Source organism: Protopterus annectens, chromosome 8.part0, assembly GCF_019279795.1.
Source record: "Protopterus annectens isolate FY-2018-M chromosome 8.part0, PAN1.0, whole genome shotgun sequence".
NCBI lineage: Eukaryota > Metazoa > Chordata > Ceratodontiformes > Protopteridae > Protopterus > Protopterus annectens.
In genome coordinates, this window is record NC_056741.1 from 542140556 (window position 1) to 542161041 (window position 20486).

Here is a 20486-nt window from a genome sequence, read left to right on the forward strand (position 1 = left end):
TATGTCGGAGCCCATGTCATCGGCTCCGAGTTCATCTTCTCGGGTTCGTTCGCCGGTTCCACAGATCTCGGGGCCGAGCGTCAAACATTTATCTTTTACTGAGCCCCAGATCTTGGAACCGGTGTCAGAACTACCACCACCGTCCATTCTTTGGTCGGTGCCATCTTCGGCTCCTTCGACCCGTTCTTCCAGACCCTTGTCTGACACAGATGTGGATCGTGTCGTGCAGAAACTCATGGAGAACACGGCCCTTTCCAAGTTAATTGCAGTTTCCTCCCAGTTGGTGTCGAAACTAGAAGGCCTCCCCATATCTCCAACGGGTCCTCCTTCGAGACCCATCCAGATCTCGGTGCCGGGAGAAGATGATCTGATGATAGTGGAGCCCTTGGTGCTGAAACCGTCCATTGCACGATCAACACCTTTGACTTCGACTCCTTCGGAACCGTTAGGGGAGTCGTGGAGTCGACGGTCTTTGCTCGGTTCCGGGACCGAGAGTCGTACCGACCTTTCGGTGTCGACTCTCCCTCTCGGGGCCTCGGCACAGACTGGTTCGGCTCCGTCCTCGGGGTCGGAGCCCACGGCACCTGGTTCTGGGATGCTTCTGTGTTCTTCGGAACCGGGGGAGCCCTTAGCCAGGGGTTCAGGGGCCTTTGACCTTATGAGGAAGGTATTGTCTGCTCAGACAACCACATCATCAGGGGAATCTTCTCCTTCCCCAAAAGGGCCACTTTCTGTTTCTGCTCCCACGATCCATCCCACATGTCGAGCCCAATTGCCTCAGCCACCCACAGAGGGTTCCCCCTGTTCCTTGGAGGCCTCACCAGAAGCCTCCTCTGATGAGGTCCCAAGGAAACGGTTGTGCAAGAGGAGGCACATAGATTCCCCACAGGAATCTCTAACGTCTAACACCGACTTGGATGAGGCAGAGGGGTCCCCCAAATCACACTCGGAGGATGGGTCATTTGCAGACATCCTGGAGATCTTGAAACAGAGGGGTGATTGGCAGTCCCTAGCCCCCTCTGAGGACGAGTCGGTGCTGCTGAAGGCTTTTGGGGATCCACCTTCTACCTCCTGGGTGACCCCGCCCTTCGATGAATTAATGGATTCGATTGCTCGAAGGGCGTGGGAGACACCTGACACAGTGGAACCAGTACCTAGGAAACCAAACAAGTTCATCACTGCCCCCCAAGATAACTCTTATCTCACCAAGGGAGTCCCTGTCGACGCTATGGTGGTGGCGGCAGCCACGAAAAAAGGAGATGTCTGAGTCTTCCTCATCTGTTCATCCTCCTAATAAGGATTCTAGGACTATGGACAGATATGGGAAGCGCATTTTTAGTTCAGCGACTTTTTCCATGCGTTCGCTAAACTACCTGACCCATTTCACACGTTTGCAGAGGGATCTCATCAAGGAGCTGACAGATATCCTCCAGGGTAACACAGATGCTGCTGTTTCAGATAAGGTAAAAGCACAACTTAACACCCTCACATCCATAGTAAACTCATCCATGAGGCTCATCTCGTATGCAGCTGAGGGATCGAGTAGAGCTGCAACTTCAGCGATTGCTCTTCGAAGACAATCATGGATGCGGCTGTGCTCCTTTGCGGAAGCCTTCAAGTCTTCCTTTGCCAATGCCCCTTTTGATGGTGCCACACTTTTCGGGCCCAAGGTTAAGGAGACTCTCACTCGGTGTGAGCAAGAGGGAAAGACCCTGTCTGCTGTCGGGGTCCGTTTTTCCGCTCCTACTAGACCGTACCCCGAAGGGCAACGAGGCGGAAAAATGTGGTTCCGTAAGAATCAGGGATCTTTCCAGACCACACAGAGTGATACCCCCTCCAGAGGCAGAGGAGGGGGTAGAAATGGAAGACGCCGCCCTGGCGGCAGAGGAGGTCCGCATAACCAAGGTGACATGGATTCCGTCCCTGGGAAGCCTTTCCAGCACTCCTGAACGGAGGCCCGGCTGTCCTGCTCTGGAGGCAGTCGGGGGTCACTTAGCTTTATACCCACTGGCCTGGCTAAACATTACTTCAGATTCTTGGGTAAAAAGCATTATAACCAGAGGATACAAAATCCCCTTCATTTCAACACCACCTCTACAAAGAAAACTTCCAGACGTGCCACCCCGGCTGCGAAAACTAGCAGCTGTAGAAATTTCAAAGCTGCTCGAAAACAGAGTCATCCAACCAGTCCCAGCGGATCAAAGAGGATTCGCAACTTACTCAAGATTCTTTTTAGTTCCAAAAAAGACAGGGGACTGGAGACCAATCTTAGATCTCAGCCATCTCAACAACTTCGTGAAGAAGGAAAAGTTCCGGATGGTCACGCTTCAATCGATCCTTCCATTCTTACAGAAGGACGATTGGATGTGCTCTGTAGATCTCAAAGACGTGTACTAACACATCAAAATGGCCAGACCGTCCAGAGATCACCTGCGCTTCCGGCTGGGGGCCAGTCACTTTCAGTTTCGAGCTCTGCCCTTTCGACTCACCTCAGCCCCCAGGGTATTCACCAAATGCATGGCAGTAGTTGCGGCTCACTTGAGACGACAAGGATTCCGGGTGTTTCCCTATCTGGACGACTGGGTCCTTACCGCCACCACCGAGCGTCGACTATTGCAAGCCAGAGACTATACAATCGGCCTTTGTTCCCACTTAGGGATATCCATAAACTTCGAAAAGTCTTGCTTATCGCCCTCACAGTGTATTTCTTTCATCGGAGCAAATCTAAATACACGATCAACACTACTAAAACTCCCCCCAGTAAGAGCTTCAACGCTCAAACAGCAGGTCCTACTTCTTTTAGTCAGCAAGAAAGCCCCGGCCAAACTGGTGTTAAAAGTGTTGGGACTGATGGCAGCCACAGTAATTGCAGTCCCTATGGGAAGGTTACACATGGGGATTCTTCAATGGCTGCTCTTTGCGCAGTGGTCGTTCCAACACCTACCCTTAACACACGAGATCAGGATAACAGAATCTTGCAGACGGGACCTCTCATGGTGGGTGCACGACCAGAACCTCACTGTGGGTCGTCCGTTCATTCTACCCATTCCAACAGCCACAATAACCACGGATGCTTCCCTGATAGGGTGGGGGGGCCTTTTTCAGGGAAGAACAGTCCAAGGAGAATGGTCCAGCATGGAGTACACTCTACATATAAATGTTCTGGAGTTGAGGGCAGTGTTCCTAGCGTTGCAACACTTTCAAGCCCTCTTACCTCTAGGGACAGTAGCAGTTCAGACAGACAACATGTCTGTAGTCTGGTACATAAACAAGCAAGGGGGAACCAGGTCTTACCCGTTATGCAGAGAGGCCATGAGAATTTGGCAATGGGCAGAGTCCACGGGTCGCTTTCTGATAGCAACGCACATCCCGGGGTCATCCAACATCATTGCGGACAGGTTGAGCAGAGCCATCCTGTTACCTCATGAGTGGTCCCTGAATTCATAGACGGCGGAAAAGATCTTCCGCAAATGGGGCCAGCCTTGCTGCGATCTGTTTGCTTCCCCATTGAATGCAAAACGCAGAAGCTACTTTGCTCTTCTACCCCCTCCGGGGGATGTTCCCAGGGACGCACTGATATACGATTGGCCCCCGGGTCTCCTATATGCATTCCCACTGACTCCATTGATTCCCAGATTTCTACAGAAACCAGGAGCCTGGAAAGGACTATAATACTCATAGCCCCATTCAGGCCTCGTCAAATATGGATTCCCTTTCTTCGAGCTCATCAAATAGAGGAACCGTGGATTCTGGATCCAGTGCCAGACCTGCTGACACACTCGTCGGGAGTTCCTCACCCGTCTCTACAGTCCCTCAAACTAGCAGCTTGGCTGCTCTGCTTCCCTGCCTAGCCAGGTCTCATCTACTCCTTCCGTCAGTTCAACACATCCTAGTTGCTTCTCATAAAGCCTCTACTACTAAGCACTATACAAGTAAGTGGAAACGCTTTATATATTGGGCATCTAGTCAAAACTTAGATCCCTTGGTAGCTCCTTTACATAAAATTTTAGAATTCTTATCCATCCTTTTTCACGAAGGAGCTTCTACTTCCACTCTAAGAGTACAGTTGGCGGCCATATCAAACTTCCATATTGGTAAGGGAGGTTCTTCCATTATGTCTCACAGGCTTTGTAAAGCCTTTTTGAAAGGAACCTTCCATCTTAGACCGCCTGTCAGAAAACCTTTCTTTCCATGGAGCCTGAATTTGCTGCTCTCGCAACTCATGTTGCCACCTTTTGAACCTGCTTCGCCATGCCTCCTAAAGTTCTTGTCGTGGAAGACGCTGTTTCTCGTCGCCGTGACCTCAGCTCGTAGAGTCTCAGAGCTGCAGGCATTATCGGTCAGACCACCTTACCTGATATTCCACCCAGACAGGGTTTCTTTGCTTACAAATCCATCTTTCCTTCCAAAAGTATGTTCAGTTACGAATATTAACCAGTCTATAGAACTCCCTACCTTTTTCAAAAAACATACTAACAAACTGGAGTATATGTTGCACAGGCAGCTAAGATTTTATTTAGACAGGACCAAAGCCTTCAGAAAAATGGATCAACTCTTCGTCGCTTTTGCAGACAATAAAAAGGGCATGGCAATTACTAAACGTACACTATCTAAATGGCTTGCTGACTGTATAACATTTGTATACTCTAAATCAAACCAATCCTTACCAAATAAACCTAAGGCCCATTCTACCAGATCCGTTTCCACCTCCTTAGCTCATGCGGCTCGCTTGCCTTTGGACACTATTTGTGCAGCAGCCACGTGGTCTAAACCACATATTTTCATCACTCATTATAGAGTGGACAAGGTCTCCAAGGATAGGACATCATTTGGTTCCACTGTGCTTAGGAACGTTCTTCCATGAGTCACTCGGGGTCACAGAGCTAGGGACGCTACCCGTGTGTAAGAACAAATGGCGAGATTGAACACTCTTACATAAAGAAGTTATGTCCTTACCATAACGTTCCATGTAGAGTGTTCATCTCGCCTTTGTTCTTACATTCCCTCCCTTTCCACCCCATGTGTTTGGAAGAACTGGTAGGATTAGTGTCTGATCGACGTGTCTTGACCCTTTGCGGGGTATATGGTCCCGTGTGTCATGGGATATATGCTTAGACCATTAGTTATTGCTGTGATGAGAGAGTGTCTCTGAATGGCTGAAGAGAGTGTATGCTTCTAGCACCGCAGGTGTTGGATCCTTTCGTCTGGTTTGCTTGCAAACTAGATCTGAGTAATGGCAGGGAGGATTGTGGGATATGGGCTGGTCTCGAGCTTCTCTGAGATTCAGAGCTTTGCAATTCGGCCGACTCGGAGCCGAGGATCAGCTCCGAACCCGTGTGTAAGAACAAAGGCGAGATGAACACTCTACAAGGAACGTTATGGTAAGGACATAACTTCTTTTTTTTTTGAGCTTGAGCATCGATAGATGAAATTTGTGCAGCTGCCACATGGTCTAATACCCATACTTCCATTACTCATTGCAAATTGGACATCATCTCCAGAAACAGAGCTGCTATTGGTTCCACGGTTCTCTTGAACATCTTTCCATGAAGCCCACCCAAGGTTACCGTAGCTGGATACTCTGTCCCATTCATTGAGGAACGAATGAAAATGACAACATTGGATAAAGAAGTTATGTACTCACCACAATGTTCCATCTGTGTTTTCTATTTTCATTCTTCCTCAACTTCCCCCTCTCATTCCCCTTGTCCACATCTTTGGGAAAGACCTAATGGAATTATTGATAGGACCCATAGTTCATGTTTGAGCTCCTACTCTTTCTGCTATCACATTTCTGTCATAGCGTTGTTATTGTATCTGATTTTAATACGTATAATAGCAGCAAACTCGATCTGAGATATTGCAGTTGTCAGAGGCATTAGGGGTAAGGGAGGAGCTTGAGAGGCAGATTCTAGAATCTATAGAAAGTGGCTGCGTCAGATCCGAGTCTGATCCAAACCCATTTGTTGAGGAAGAAAGAAAATGGACAACACAGATTGAATCTTATGGTGAGTACATAACTTCTTTATATGATGTTGTCCTCATCATTATTCCTCACTGATGGGTCTCGGATCCAGCTCGGCCGCATCTTCCAGACTTCAGATCTCAATCTCAAGGCCTCCCTCTTCCCATAATGCACCATGCTACTTCTAACTCCCCAGATCTTGTTTGCCGTTGTCATGGTCAGATGGAGGATCTTAGTCTTGAGCTATTAGAAGGTTATTTTTTTCATAAAACTGTCTAATCTGAAGTAGGGACTTCATTTGTCAGCAACCTTTGGGATACGGATCCGATCTTGGATCCGAGCCGGCAACTTCTATCATAGCATAGATCCGAGCTCCTAGCTCCTCCCCTTACCTATAATCCCCTGCCTACCCTAACTGACCTCAGATCTAGTTTGCCGCTCTTCAAGCAACAGCTAGATTCCAGAGCTCTTGGCGATTTTGTGAGAAAAAAAGTTATTTTCTTCTTTTCTGATTGAGTGATTGTGTGTGCGTGTTAGGTTTACCCTTAACGCTAAAACTTATTATTTTTAGCTTCTCAGCTTAAATTTTAATTTAAAATTTTCCTCCCTTCCCGCTGGTCGTAGCGTGTGTGTGTGTGTGTCTTGAGTGTAGGGGCCTAGTGAGTGTGCTTTACTTTAGTTATGTCGGAGGCCCCTAAAGCCATTTTTTTCGAAATGCACCGAGTGTGGTCACAAGCTTTCACCGGCTGATGGCCACACTCGGTGCGTTAGGTGCCTTGGGGTTGAACACCTCTCTTCAGGTTGCGCGATTTGCGCGGCGTTCAACCCCAGGGCACTTAAGGATCGGAGGTCGAAGCTGGTTCTGACAGGCCTTTTACCCCCACGCTCTGCTTCGGCCTCCGGTACTTCGGTGACCGCTACCCCCCCGGTAGCGGTCACTCCTGCCTTCCTTCCTCCGACCGGGACTCAACCTCCCGCTTTGGCTCCGGAGGATAGGGAGTCCAGGAAAGAGAAGCGGAGGGAGAAGCACCTTAAGCGGCGGGCCGAGGACTCTTCATCGGCCCCGCCCGCCAAGAGTGCTTCTCTGTCCAGGTCTTCTCGGTCTCCTCCTCCTCGGATCCGATCCCCTTGTTTCTCCCCGGGACCCGAGGAGGAGGTGACCCGGTCCCCGTCGAGGTCATCGAGGCGGCAGTCCAGGTCTGCCTCAGTGGCCTCTTCGAGGTCCACCTTTAGCATGTCAGATGCGGACATGGACCGGATGATGAGGAGATTCATCCAGGCCCAGATGCAGATGGGAGTGCTCTTGCCTCCCCCCCCTCTGGGGGGGAGCTCGACCCCTTTTTCCACCCTTATTGCTCCTTCTCTGACCCGCATTCTGGGGTCGGAGCGCTCAGAACCGAGCCACGTTGGATCCGAGGGTGGGTCGGAGCTGACAGTGCTGGGCACGTCGGCTCCGACGGCTCCCTCGAGTTTGTCGAATCCGACCTCTCGGAGCCGTGGGCCGAGCTTCGGATCCGAGGAATTCGGTGTGCTTTCTGCTCCGTCCTGGTCGGAGCACACTGGTCCCTCGGATCTGTCAGAGAGCGGCTCCCCCTCGGCTTTCGCTGCGGTGGAGAGGGCACTGTCGAGTGCTTCCCGGCCACCGGTCCTGGCTTCGGCTCCATCCCGCACTCCTTCTCATCTGGTCCTGGCTCCCCTCATCCGGCCCTCGGGGCAGCCTGCCTCAGTGCCTCTAGGAGTTCCAGTGGAACAAGATACAGCCCGTGAGGACTCCTCGGACAGCCCCCCCGAGGAGGTTCCTCACAAGCCAAAGTGCAAGAGGAGGCACATAGACTCCCCTGAGAGTCTCACCGAAGCTACGGACTTAGATGAAGGGGAAGGCTCCCCTAGGTCACCCCCCGAGGATGTCTCCTTCGGAGACATCATGGAAATGCTCAGAATCAGGGGTAGGTGGTCTGCCCCTAAGGCTTCCTCTGATGAGTCCGTATTCCTTGAGGCGTTTGAGGCAGGACCATCTACCTCTTGGGTGTTCCCTCCACCCGACCCCTTGGTGGATCTCATATCCACTAAGGCTTGGAAGGAACCGGACACCATAGAGCCAATCCCCAAGCGCCCGGGCAAAATTTTGAGCCCCCCTGCAGAGAGATCACACTGGAGCAGAGGTCCCCCTGTGGATGCCATGTTGATGGCTGCAGCCACCAAGAAAGAGTTGGCTCAGGAGAGCCCCACAGTTTATCCTCCGAGCAAGCAGTCTTGCTCAATGGACCGTCTTGGGAAGTGGGCCTTCAGTTCAGCGACCTTCTCTATGAGGGCCTTGAACTACATGGCACACGTTATTCGGATGCAGCGGGATCTAATTAAGGAATACGCTGCTTCCCCCCAAGGGTCCATGTCAGAGGGAGACAAGGATCTGTACTCCTCTCGAATGGCCACCCTCCGCTCTATTTCTAACACCTCTATGCAGCTGTTGTCTCATGCTACAGAGGGAGTCGCTAGAGCAGGCGGAGTCGGGCTTGTCATGAGGAGACAGGCCTGGCTCCGTCACTGTGACTTCTCAGAACCCTTTAAGGCATCATTCGCGAATGCCCCCTTTGATGGTTCTGCACTGTTCGGCAAAACCGTTCGCGACACTCTTGTCCAGAGCGAGAAAGACGGGAAGACTTTGTCTGCCGTCGGAGTCCCCTTCTCTGCTCCCCAGAGGTCCTTTTCCAAGAACCAAAAGGGTCAGAAATAGATGTGGTTCCGAAAATCGCATCAATCCCAGTCTGCTCAGGACAACCAGTCCTCTCGTGGCAGAGGAGGACAGGGAGGACGCCGCCCCAGAGGCAGAGGGGGTCCCAGGAATTTTGGGTCCAGAGAACCGTTCTCTGAGAGGCCCACGCAGAACCCCTGAGGGCTTACCCGGCTGCTCCACTCTGGAGGCAGTCAGGGGGCATTTTTCGAGGCAATGTGGGAGACAATAACAACGGATCGCTGGGTGCTTCGTATTATATCTAGAGGCTACCGAATCCCCTTTATCGTAACCCCCAGAATCAGAGGCCTCTCTGATGTACCACCCAGTCAGAGGGAGGCGGCTGCTGCAGAAATTCAGCAGCTTCTGCAAAAAAGAGCCATCCAGCCCGTCCTCCCAGATCAAATCGGATCAGGGTTTTACTCCAGGTTCTTTCTGGTGCCAAAAAAGACGGGGGACTTGAGGTCCATCCTCGACCTCTCTCTCCTAAACCTGGCGGTACCCAAAGAAAAGTTCCGAATGGTCACGTTGCAATCCGTCCTCCCCTTATTGCGGGAGGACAACTGGATGTGCTCCATAGACCTCAAGGATGCGTACTATCACATTCTAGTGGACAAGCGTTCCAGGAGGTTTCTCCGCTTCTGGCTGGGAGCCAGTCACTTTCAATTCAGGGCCCTCCCCTTCGGCCTCACCTCAGCCCCTAGGGTGTTCACCAAAGTCCTAGCGATAATAGCGGCCCACCTGAGACTCCAGGGAGTTCAGGTCTTTCCATACCTGGACGACTGGCTCCTTACGGCCCCAACAAGGCATCTACTTTGTTCATGCATGGATTATTTCCTCAGTCTGGCTCCACTGTTAGGATTAACCATCAACATGACCAAATCCTCTCTGATCCCTACACAGGTGTTGGATTTTATAGGGGTGAGACTGGATTCCAGACAGATGCTTGCGTTCTTGACTCCAGATTGGCTTCGGAAACTGATGTTGCACGTGCAGGCCATCCTTCAACTGCAAACTCTGTCGGCGGAATTGGTCCTGAGGGCTTTAGAATCTATGGAGGCTGCAATCCCTCTGCTGACATTGGCCCGGTTGAACATGAGGGTCCTGCAGTGGACCCTCCAGGTACAACGGTCCCTGTCTCGCAACCCCCTGTCTCATCCCATTTCCTTAAGCAAGGTTTGCAGAAGGTCGCTCGTGTGGTGGCTCCAGTCTCCCAATCTCCACACGGGACGTCCCTTCTCACTACCACCGCCAGTCGACACAGTGACCACGGACGCTTCTCGCCTGGGGTGGGGGGGGGCATTTTTCAGGAAGGACAGTCCAAGGCACGTGGAACGACGTAGAGACCTCTTTGCATATCAACGTCCTAGAGATGAGGGCGGTGCTTTTGACGTTGCAGGCACTACACAGCTCTCTTCCGGTAGGGACGATTGCAGTACAGACAGACAACATGTCAGTCGTCTGGTACAATAACAAACAGGGGGGAACCAGGTCTTACCCCCTTTGCCGCGAGGACATGAGAGTGTGGGAATGGGCGATTTCCACCAACCGCTTTCTCATAGCAACGCACATTTCGGGACGGTCCAATATTCTAGCGGACAGGCTCAGTCATACTATCCTGACTCCCTACGAATGGTCTCTCAACCCTCGAGTTGCAGACCAAGTATTTGCCCGATGGGGGCAACCTTGTTGCGATCTTTTTGCCTCTCCTTCAAACACCAAATGCAACGATTACTTCGCTCTGATCCCCCCTCCGGGGGAGTCCCCAAGAGACTCTCTAGTTCATGCTTGGCCTCCCGATCTGCTTTATGCTTACCCTCCTCTTCCCCTGATGTTGAAATTATTGCAGAAAGCCAGGCAGTTGGGGAGCAAGATGATCCTCATTGCCCCATTCTGGCCTCATCAGACGTGGTTCCCTTACCTATGGTCTCACCTAGTGTATCCACCATGGATTCTGGATCCCCTCCCGGATCTCATTTCTCACCCTCTCGATCTTCCGACTCTGAACCTGGTCAACCTCAAGCTGACGGCTTGGTTGCTCCAGTTCCACTCCTCATAAGGACTCCCGGGATCTCATCACTTGTCAAAGCCATTCTTGTAGCAGCTCACAAGCCTTCCACCAGGAGGGTTTATCGGAGTAAGTGGAAACGCTTCACCATTTGGGCAGAACACCGTCGTTTAGACCCTTTTACGGCCCCGATAGCTTCGGTTCTAGACTTTCTAACCTCTCTCTTTCACCAGGGGGCTAGTTCTTCCACAGTCAAGGTACAACTTGCAGCAATCTCATACTATCACGTGGGGCAAGAGTCTGGCCCTCTTATCACTTCCAAACTGTGTAAGACCTTCCTCAAGGGTACCTTCCTCCTTAGGCCTCCAGTCAAAGAGGTGGTACCTCCATGGGATTTATCCCTAGTCTTACAGGCCTTGACTGGTCCCCCTTACGAACCGGCGGCCACGATTGATCTCAAATTTCTCTCTTGGAAGACAGCCTTTTTGGTAGCCATAACTTCAGCCAAAAGAGTATCGGAATTGCAAGCTCTTTGTGTCAAACCACCATATTTGGTCTTTCACCCGGATAGGGTTTACCTCAGGATCAATCCGTCCTTCCTACCTAAGGTATCTTCAGAAGCGAACATCAATCAATCTATCAATCTCCCAGTGTTTTTCCCCAACTTTCAAAACAAAGGAGAGTACAAGCTGCATTCCTTAGACGTACACAGACAACTACATTTTTATATTCATAGAACTGCTGATCATAGGCAATCCAATCAGTTGTTTATCTCCTTTGCCAAAAGTAATTTCGGAAAGCCAGTTTCTAAAGTTTCTCTCTCTCAATGGATCTCGAGTTGTATTCTCTTAGCATATCAGAGCTCGGGAAGGCCTGCACCTCAAGGAGTCCATGCTCATTCTACTCGGGCTGTTGCCACATCTGCGGCCTTTCAAGCTAGTGTTCCGCTGGATGACATTTGTTCCGCAGCCACTTGGGCTTCATCTCACACCTTTATCAGCCACTATAAAATAGATGTTGTCTCCCGAGGTAGGGCGTCCTTTGGCTCTGCTGTGCTCCGGAATATCCTTCCATGAAGGCCACCCAAGATTTAGGTAGCTGGGGACTCTGTCCCAAAGGTTGCTGACAAATGAAGTCCCTACTTCAGATTAAGAAGTTATGTACTCACCATAACGTTCCATCTGAGTAGGTATCTTCATTTGACTGCAACCATCCCCCCCTCCTTCCCCCTGACCAAAATGATCGTTCTTGTGGTTATTAGCATCTGTTCCCTTTGGGACACTTTTATCAGCTGTGCTATGGGGCAAACTTGATCTGAGGTCAGTTATGGTTGGCAGGGGATTATGGGTAAGGGGAGGAGCTAGAAGCTCGGATCTATGCTACGATAGAAGTTGCCGGCTCGGATCCAAGATCGGATCCGTATCCCAAAGGTTGCAGACAAATGAAGATACCTACTCAGATGGAACGTTATGGTGAGTACATAACTTCTTATTTTTTCTGACTAAAAGCTTTCTTGGTTCTCTTAACTATTCTTGCCTCCCTTGATAGCTACTAGCAGCTGGAATCTCTTTTTTCTGCTTTTATCAGTATTCTTAATGTCATCTGTCTTGTTTGTTTTTTTTTTTTGCATGGTGCTTAATGGTTTTATTTTGAAAGGGTAAGGATTTTTACTGTTACCCTCCTCCCTTCACACATAATATTAATTTAGGGCTTATGTATGGTGTGTGATTGTGCTGTCTTATTGATCCTGTGATTGACTGGCTAATTCCCTGCTTTCAACTTTTCCTGCTATAAAGGATGTTTCTTGCCCTGGGAAGTCACAATGTGTCTTCATATTTTGCCTGCCTCTGTAAGGGTTTCACCCTTGTATGTTTGATCGTACATTCAATAGACTTCAGGCGTTATTCTCTAAGTATAATTAAAATTCTTGAAATTGGTGTTGTTTAATATTTGATATTAGCAGAAATGCTCGTTTCTGCTTGCAATTTTGTATGACTTTGGACCTCTCAGTTTGCAAGACAAAAGAAAATGGTCAAGCAACTGTCTTACAGAAGGAATTGCAATGACTCCTTTCTTCTGCCCTCCTAAAAATTTACGGCTTTGCTCAATGCTCACACCCCTCCAAAAAAAAAAAAAGCCTAACAACTTGGAGGATCTCAGATCCATTTTCTTGGATCCATGGCTCCTGGAGCCTTTTTAAGATTCCAGTTCCTTTATGCTGCTCCTAATAGTCTGCTGATCGTCACCCAATCCCAGGCCTTCTGATCTGACTGACTGGAACCTACTGCAGACTCAAGCTGTCAGACAACACTGCGAATACCAGGTGCCCACTCAGAGCTGAAGCGATTCGACAAACTGGTCTTCTTCGGATCAGAGAAGCCTTTTAGATCCTACTGTTGATTTTTAAGAGCTAAGAAGTGGAGAGTCATAGTCTTCATGATTTCCTTCAGGACTCAATCCCCCACACAAGAATAAAGGATACAGATTTGAAAACGGGGAACTCGGGTCTCTATCGGGTAATCTTGTCCAGTGCCTCGGATCCTGTGTTCCTTGGGGTTTCCTTCAGATCCCAGTCCTCTCCAGATCTGAAGGGTTCAGTTTCTGCATGTTGTTCACATAAAGGTTTACCTCACTGGACCCTAAGACTTTGGATCCAATTCTTACTCTAGTTTCATCAGATCCAAGTCTTTCAAGTCCGATTGGCTACAAGATCCACTTCTGACCCTTTTCTCGGATCCTGAGCTTGGAGTTAGGCAGACTTCTAGGATCCTAGACTTAAGATTCGAAAGATAACAATGTGCTTGCAGGGGGCTCTTTTTGGATCATATATCCCTGGATCCGATGGTCCCTCAGTTGAATGTTGTTTCTGGCAACCTGGAAAGGGATGTGAGCTATTTTCTATCCACTTTCTGTTGCAGGGTGTTTTTCTGTTTGGGGCCTAAACTTAGGATCTGACAGGTTTTGTCAGGCACATCCCAAGTCTGGATTCCCTGCACCTCCGTACTGTTCACATGGTGCATTCCAAAAGAAGAGTGACTATGATCCTCTGGTCCTGACTTCTCCCCCCGATCCTAAACCTAGGACCCGATAGACAACCCTCAGGCACTACTCGGATCCTATGTGAGTTACAGAGACAGCTGAACCATCTGTGGATCCAGCGGCTTCGGTCCCTCCACTATATATATATATATATATATATATATATATATATATATATATATATATATTGTTAATAACAACAACAAATCCGTTTGATAAGCCACCAAAAAACTACTAATAAAACTTCAAAGGTGCCAATATGAGCAAGTAGCTGCACCATAAGCCCAACATAAAACAAAATGCTCACAAAGAGTATGTTACTCCAGTCTCTTTATTGTTAAGCGCTTTTTCCCCAATATACACCTCGGGGACTTCCTCAGAACAAGAAACAGAAGAAATTACGTTGCTCCAAGTCAACACCCTTTATATGCAATGAAACAATCAAGTAATCAATTATTCTCCCACAATTTAAAGACATAGACGCTAAAACACTAAAAACCTCTGGACTTTAAATATACACACAAAAAACTGTAGAAAATGTTGAATTTTACATTATTAAAAATAATATATTATGCAAAACACAATAAAAATTCAGATGTTTAAAGCTAATTTTCTTAGAACAGGAAACAGGGAAATATGGTTGTTTAACCCTGGTTCAACAGTGACATTTATTCTAATAATCCAATAAAACTCTCTAAGATCAACCTGAAGTTCCCACCAACCACCTCTAAAATTCCTTGGGACATCTTCTAAAATGCCAAACATGCTAGTGTGTGCCTATACAATGCATTATTTACATTCCCCTTATTAATGGCATAAAGGTGTTCCTATATTCTTGTCTTAAAATTCCTTTCCGTTTTGCCAATATAGTAATATGAACATGTTTGGCAAACTGAAATATATATAACACCTCTCGTATTACAATTACCCTTGTGTAAAGGAATGCCCCTACCATGCCCGGCTTTCAGGGCCACGTCACTATCTAAGATGTAGGGGCATTGATTGCAACTACAGCATTTAGTAGTTCCTTTGATAAACATAGTCTTGTTAATGAAAGTGTGCTCTGTCAAATATTTAAAATTTCTCCCAGCTTTGTATATAAAGCTTGGTGTCTCACCAAGTGTGTGAAAAATGTCAAAGGTTCCCTTGAATATATGCCAATTCTTCTTTATAATGTCTCTCAATGCACGTTCACCTGAACCATAAGGGATGACCATACTAGTGTCAAAATTGACCCTATGAGTGTGTTGACTACCCGTTTTTTTGAATGGTCACACCACTTCCCAATAAGGGCTTATATTTTGAAGCCCATCCTTCCATCATTCCTTTTGTTACTTCTTCAAGAAGTCCTTTTGGGTATCCCCTTACCCTAAACATTTCTGTTATGTTAGAAACTTCTTCCAAGAAGGTGTCATATGTAGAGCACATTCTCGCAGCCCTTACCAACTGCCCCTTATAGATGTTTCTCTTCATATGAAAGGGGTGACTACTCTGAAAATCAAGGTAGCTGTTGGAGAAGGTGTCTTTCCGAAATATTATAGAGACAATTTTTTGTTTGCTGTATCCTTAGAAATAATCACATCCATATACTCTATTTTCCACTAGAATGTTTGGCTGTAAATTTAAAAAATGCACATATCTGATTGATGTGGTCCAAAAACCCATCAAGGTCCACATTTGAATCATTCCATAAAATAAACACGTCATCCAGAAAGCGATAGTATGTGTGCCATAAAGGTTTAAAAGCACTTGTGAAGATGTGTTTCTTTTCCCATGCATATAAAAACCAAATTGGCATAAATGGGGGCACATGTTGCCCCCTTTTCTACCCCTTGTGTTTGCCTATAGTATTCGCCCTCAAATGTGAAATAATTGTTCGACAAAATGTGGTCCATAACAGCCATCAAAAATTCAACATAGTATCAGAAAATGTAGTAAGTTCTCTAACTGCTTCATAGAATACATCCAAACCTTCCTTGTGAGGGATGGAAGTGAATAGGTCCACTATATCAACAGTGGAAAAAATAACACTATCATTATACCAAGACTCATTGAATTTAGACAAAACGTCCCAAGAGTCCTTTAGAAAATAGTCCACTAAACCAATCATCTCCTTAAGAATTCTATATACAAATGTACAAAGGGAATATGTGGAACTATTTTGTGCTGAAATAATGATCCTAAATGGGGGATCATCTATGCACTCATGTACTTTTGGGATGCCAAAGGCTGTTGGGATAAGTGGATGTTCAGTCAGGAAGTCAAATAAATCCTCTGAAATGGCTCTTTGTAACAGCTAATCTTCTAAGAATATTTGGATTTTTCTATGTGCTAACATGACTTCATTTCTAGATGCAACCTGATATTTCTCATTTTCATCCCTTAAAAGTTTCTTACTTTTACGCTCCCTTTTTAGGGAGCTCTAAACTTTTAAGGGATGAGAATGACTGTTTAAAAAAAAGTGTATTTTCTACCAAAATGGTTTATTGGTTCACAAAATGGTTTTGAACAGGCGGGTTACAACGGAGGTTTTGACCAACATTTACCACCATTAGGTGAAGATATACAGACCAATGAGAATACGAATGATTATGACCAGGGTGTAGACCAATATGAAGCCAATTTTCCCATATTGAGAAGATCAGAACGTTTGGAAAATAAGAATACGCAGAAGGCTTATTTAGGAGAGACTCATGTACAAAGAAACCACAACAGAGGCAATAAAAGGGGTGGGGATACAGAAACCAATACAGGTAAATGATATCAATGTACAGTCTAATACTGTGATGACTAATAATGGCAAATGTACTTCTTATGAAGAGTTTAAAATCTATAATTATACTGATTCGGTTTTGGATATAAACTCTTTTTCTTTATTTAGGAAAGGGTTTAAGTTTGTCCCTACCTTCAGTCTGAACACGGTGGATGTTATTACCGAGTTGAAGTTATTTACTAGGAAACTGAATTTTAAAATTTTGTTCAAGGGACAGGATCTCCCTGGAAAGGAAGATAAATTTAAATTGAAAAAGAAAAGTAGTTTTAATCCACCACTTATTTTAGCTTTTGAAAAATCTTGTGAAGTAGATATTCAGAATGAGTTTAAACATTTTAGGCTTGAAAAACATTTTGAGTATTGAAGAACACACTTTATTTAAACAATTTAGAACAAACAAAGAGCTAAGAATTATGAAACCTGATAAGGGTGGGGGGGGTTGTTTAACAGTATTGATTATATTAACAATCTCACAACGATTTTTGCTGACAATTAGAAATATCAGGTTGCATCTAGAAATTAAGTCATGTTAGCACATAGAAAAATCCAACTATTCTTAGAAGGTTCACTGTTACAAAGAGCCATTTCAGAGGATTTATTTAACTTCCTGACTTCTGAACATCCACTTTTCCCAATAGATAGGCTACCCTATCTCAGAAGCAGCTGAGCGGTCTCCCTCTCCTTTCTTTTTTTTAGAATCAGAGCCTCCCGATCCGAAACTCTCGAGTTGTCAGTGTCTTCTCAGATCAGAGATTTTAGGATCCAAAGGGTAGTGGATGGACGGAAGAAACTAGGTCCTTTCCTGGATCCAGTTTTCTTGGATGCAGAGCGATTGACTAACAGCTGACTTCCTTAGTATCCGAGTCATCCCTCAGGCCCGGTGAATTTCTGTATGCTGGTTGACCTTAAATCTCAATAAGCATTAGGGTGTTTAGCTCAGATAAGTAGCAGCATACTTCCTGTTAATCTATCTGCCTTTTGGGTGAATATAACTATGTTTATATAGTTAAGTGGTTGCCTTTCCTCCTCCTTTCTCAAGAAGGCATGGATGGCTTGAAAGGAGAGTCTGTTCCAAAAGCTATGGGGGCAGGATTTGGGAGCTGACCTCCAAGCTCTGCCTTGGTGGAATTACTTTTTTCTTTTAATTACATCTAAGAAAATTCACACCTGGTTTGACATCTATCTCCCCAGTTGACACAGCTTGTCTGCTAATTGCTGATTTCCCAGGCCCCTGTTAATGAATGCCATCTCCTAAAACCCTTTCTTGCAATTTTCAAGAATATCAGAACTTGTGAGAGGTTTTGATATGCTTGGCTAGGCCGTAAAAGCTTTTGTGCTCATTAGTCTGTTGTACTTCTATGAACCTGTGAGCCTAAGGTGTGACCCTTGGGGCTATCCGCCCTGGCTTGGCTCTAGGGGAATGCACTCCCCTACGTTAGGCTCTTTCACACAGTATAATATAGGTGAGAGGTTGGCATATAGATTAAAATTATGCTAGGCTTGTTTCTCCCCGCCTAATACTAATTTGTGAATATAAATAAAAAAAAGAAAGAAAGAAAGAGGGATTCTCCAGGGGTTTCTCTTCATGGTGGTGTTCCCTTCCTTGTTTCCTTCTGAAACTGGCAGTTGAACTGTTTTTTGGGTGGCGATCTGTTGTACAGTACTGGAGATGATTTCCAAAACCCCTAATGACCTTTCCCTCCTTACGCTGGCATTAAATGCCTGCTCCTGCTGCTATTATAACTAATGACTGACACTAAGTATGCTCCCAGAATTAAAACCTGTCAAATTCCAGTCATGTATGTTTACAGCAGGCCTATCAGCATATGTGCCTAGAAAGTGATATCAGTTACTACCAATTCAGAGCTTTTTCCTTTTTTGAACTCCTCTCAGCCCCCAGGGTGTTAACCTAATGCATGACACTGGTTGCAGTTCACCACAGACTCAAAGGATCCCTGCTATTCCATATTTAGACAACTGACTCTTCATTTGCCTTAACCAGGCAGCATCTGCTACAAGCCAGGAATTACCTTTCAGATCTCCTGATCCCTGCGCATCACAATAAAGCTGGCAATTTAAAATCTATTCCCGATACAGAGTTCCCAAGGCATCATCTCCTTTTGGATTCCATGGACCAGATTGTATCTTTGCCTCTTCATCGCTTTCACATCAGTAAGAAACCAGTAAGGGAATTGCTATCACTTTCATTTCCTCCAGCAATACTGACCTTACATACTCTTTGCCCCATATCAACTGCCATAATACTGGTCCTCTCAGCAAGGTTTCTTATACAGATCCTTCAGTGGGATTTTGGCAGGTCACTGGTCCATTCCTTTCAGTTTCACCCTGCTACTATAAAATTCACTCAAATTCGCAAATGTCATATCTGCAGGTGGACCCAACCAGACTACCCACTTTTAGTCTAGCTGTTTCTGTTCCTCCTCCTTAGTCACAATGACCACGGAAGCCTCCCACTGGGGTGGGAGGGCATTTCAAGTGAAAGTGAGACCAGGTGATGTGGTCTTTCCCGGAAGCCAAATTACATTTCTATGTCCTAGGGATGGGAACAATCCTTTTCCCCCTTTCCAATGTTGCATGCTTTTCAAGGCACTCTCCTCCAAAGGAGTATTATGGTGCATACTGACAATATGTCAGCGTTCTGGCATACCTACTAATCAAGGGAATCTGTTCTTAGCTTCTGTGTGGAGAGGCCGTGAGTGTCTAGGAAAGAGCAGTATCGTCACAACTTTTTCCAGTTGCATCGCATATGCCGGCATTATCCAGCACTCTGGCATGCAGACTAAGCCAGTCCACTCTGGTTCCTAACATATGGTTCCTCATCCAAACCGTCTGAATCTGTTTTTAGCTGTTGTGACCTCTTGGCTTCTCTGTTAAACAGCAAGTGCAGCAGGTATTTTATCTCATCGAAAATATCCTCAATAGGTTCTAGGGCTCATTTGGAGTTCCCCATCTCTCCTATCTTGGATCCAGTATCCAAACCTTTTTGCTGTCTAGTTACCGCAATACTCTCTGCTTCAGTGATAGTATGACTATCCACCTTTGCTTCCCCTGTTCATGACATTATGCTAGCCTTCCACAAGATTTCTCTTAGAAGGCTTATGGGAGTATATGTGGAAGTTTTCTCCAGTAGAGGTCTAAAAGAGATCCTTGGCTCCATTTCTCACCCTGCGTTGCTGCTCCTTCTTTATCTCCACTCCCTTTAGGAAAAGAAGAATTTCTTTTCCTTTCCACAATAAAATTACGATTACCTGTTATACCTAATTATCTTTCTTTTTATGTATCATCGCCATTATCTATTCCAGGTTATGCAAAGCCTTTATGAGAGGAACGTGTCTGCTCAGACCCCCTGTAATGACCCCGTTCCACCATGGGATCTCTAAGAGTTAATCTGTAGTGGCCGACCCAGAAATTAATTAAGCTAGCCTTGTCTTCCAAGTTGCCTTACATTATTTGTCTTAAGATCGGGTGTCTCTCGTACCGAGTCTTCCTTTATGCCTAGAATATCTACAAGGTCCGACATTGTTCTCTCCACACAATTGTCGGTCTTGTGTTCAGATTCTTCAAGCAAGGACATACATCTGTTCTCCTCTTGATACACACAGACATCTACCGGCAGTTGGTATGTCTTTTCCTACCTACTGAGGTCTAGCAGTTTCCAGTATCATATATAAATAGATTACTGACTATATTTAGCTGATTCAGACTAGAAACTGTGTAGAATTGTCTGGACCTCCTAGAGACATTCTGCTAGATCTACGGATACCTCATCTGATCTTCCTCCAAAACTTATTCTGTTGATGTCTGTACTGCAGTGACTTGATCTAAGACTCGTATCTTTGTGACGCCTTTTGCAAGTGTACATTGTCTCCAGCAGTAGAGCTTCCTTGGTTTGACAGTGCTGTGGCGTATCCTTCCTTGAGAGAGCCTCCCAAGAATTATGTAGCTGGGG

General features: G+C 46.4%; 1 protein-coding gene across 2 annotated transcripts in view; it reads left to right on the plus strand.

Moving 5' to 3' along the window:
* HORMAD1 (HORMA domain containing 1) overlaps window positions 1-20486 on the plus strand; it is a 4208304-nt gene that overhangs the window by 2009409 nt on the left and 2178409 nt on the right. The window lies entirely within an intron of this gene.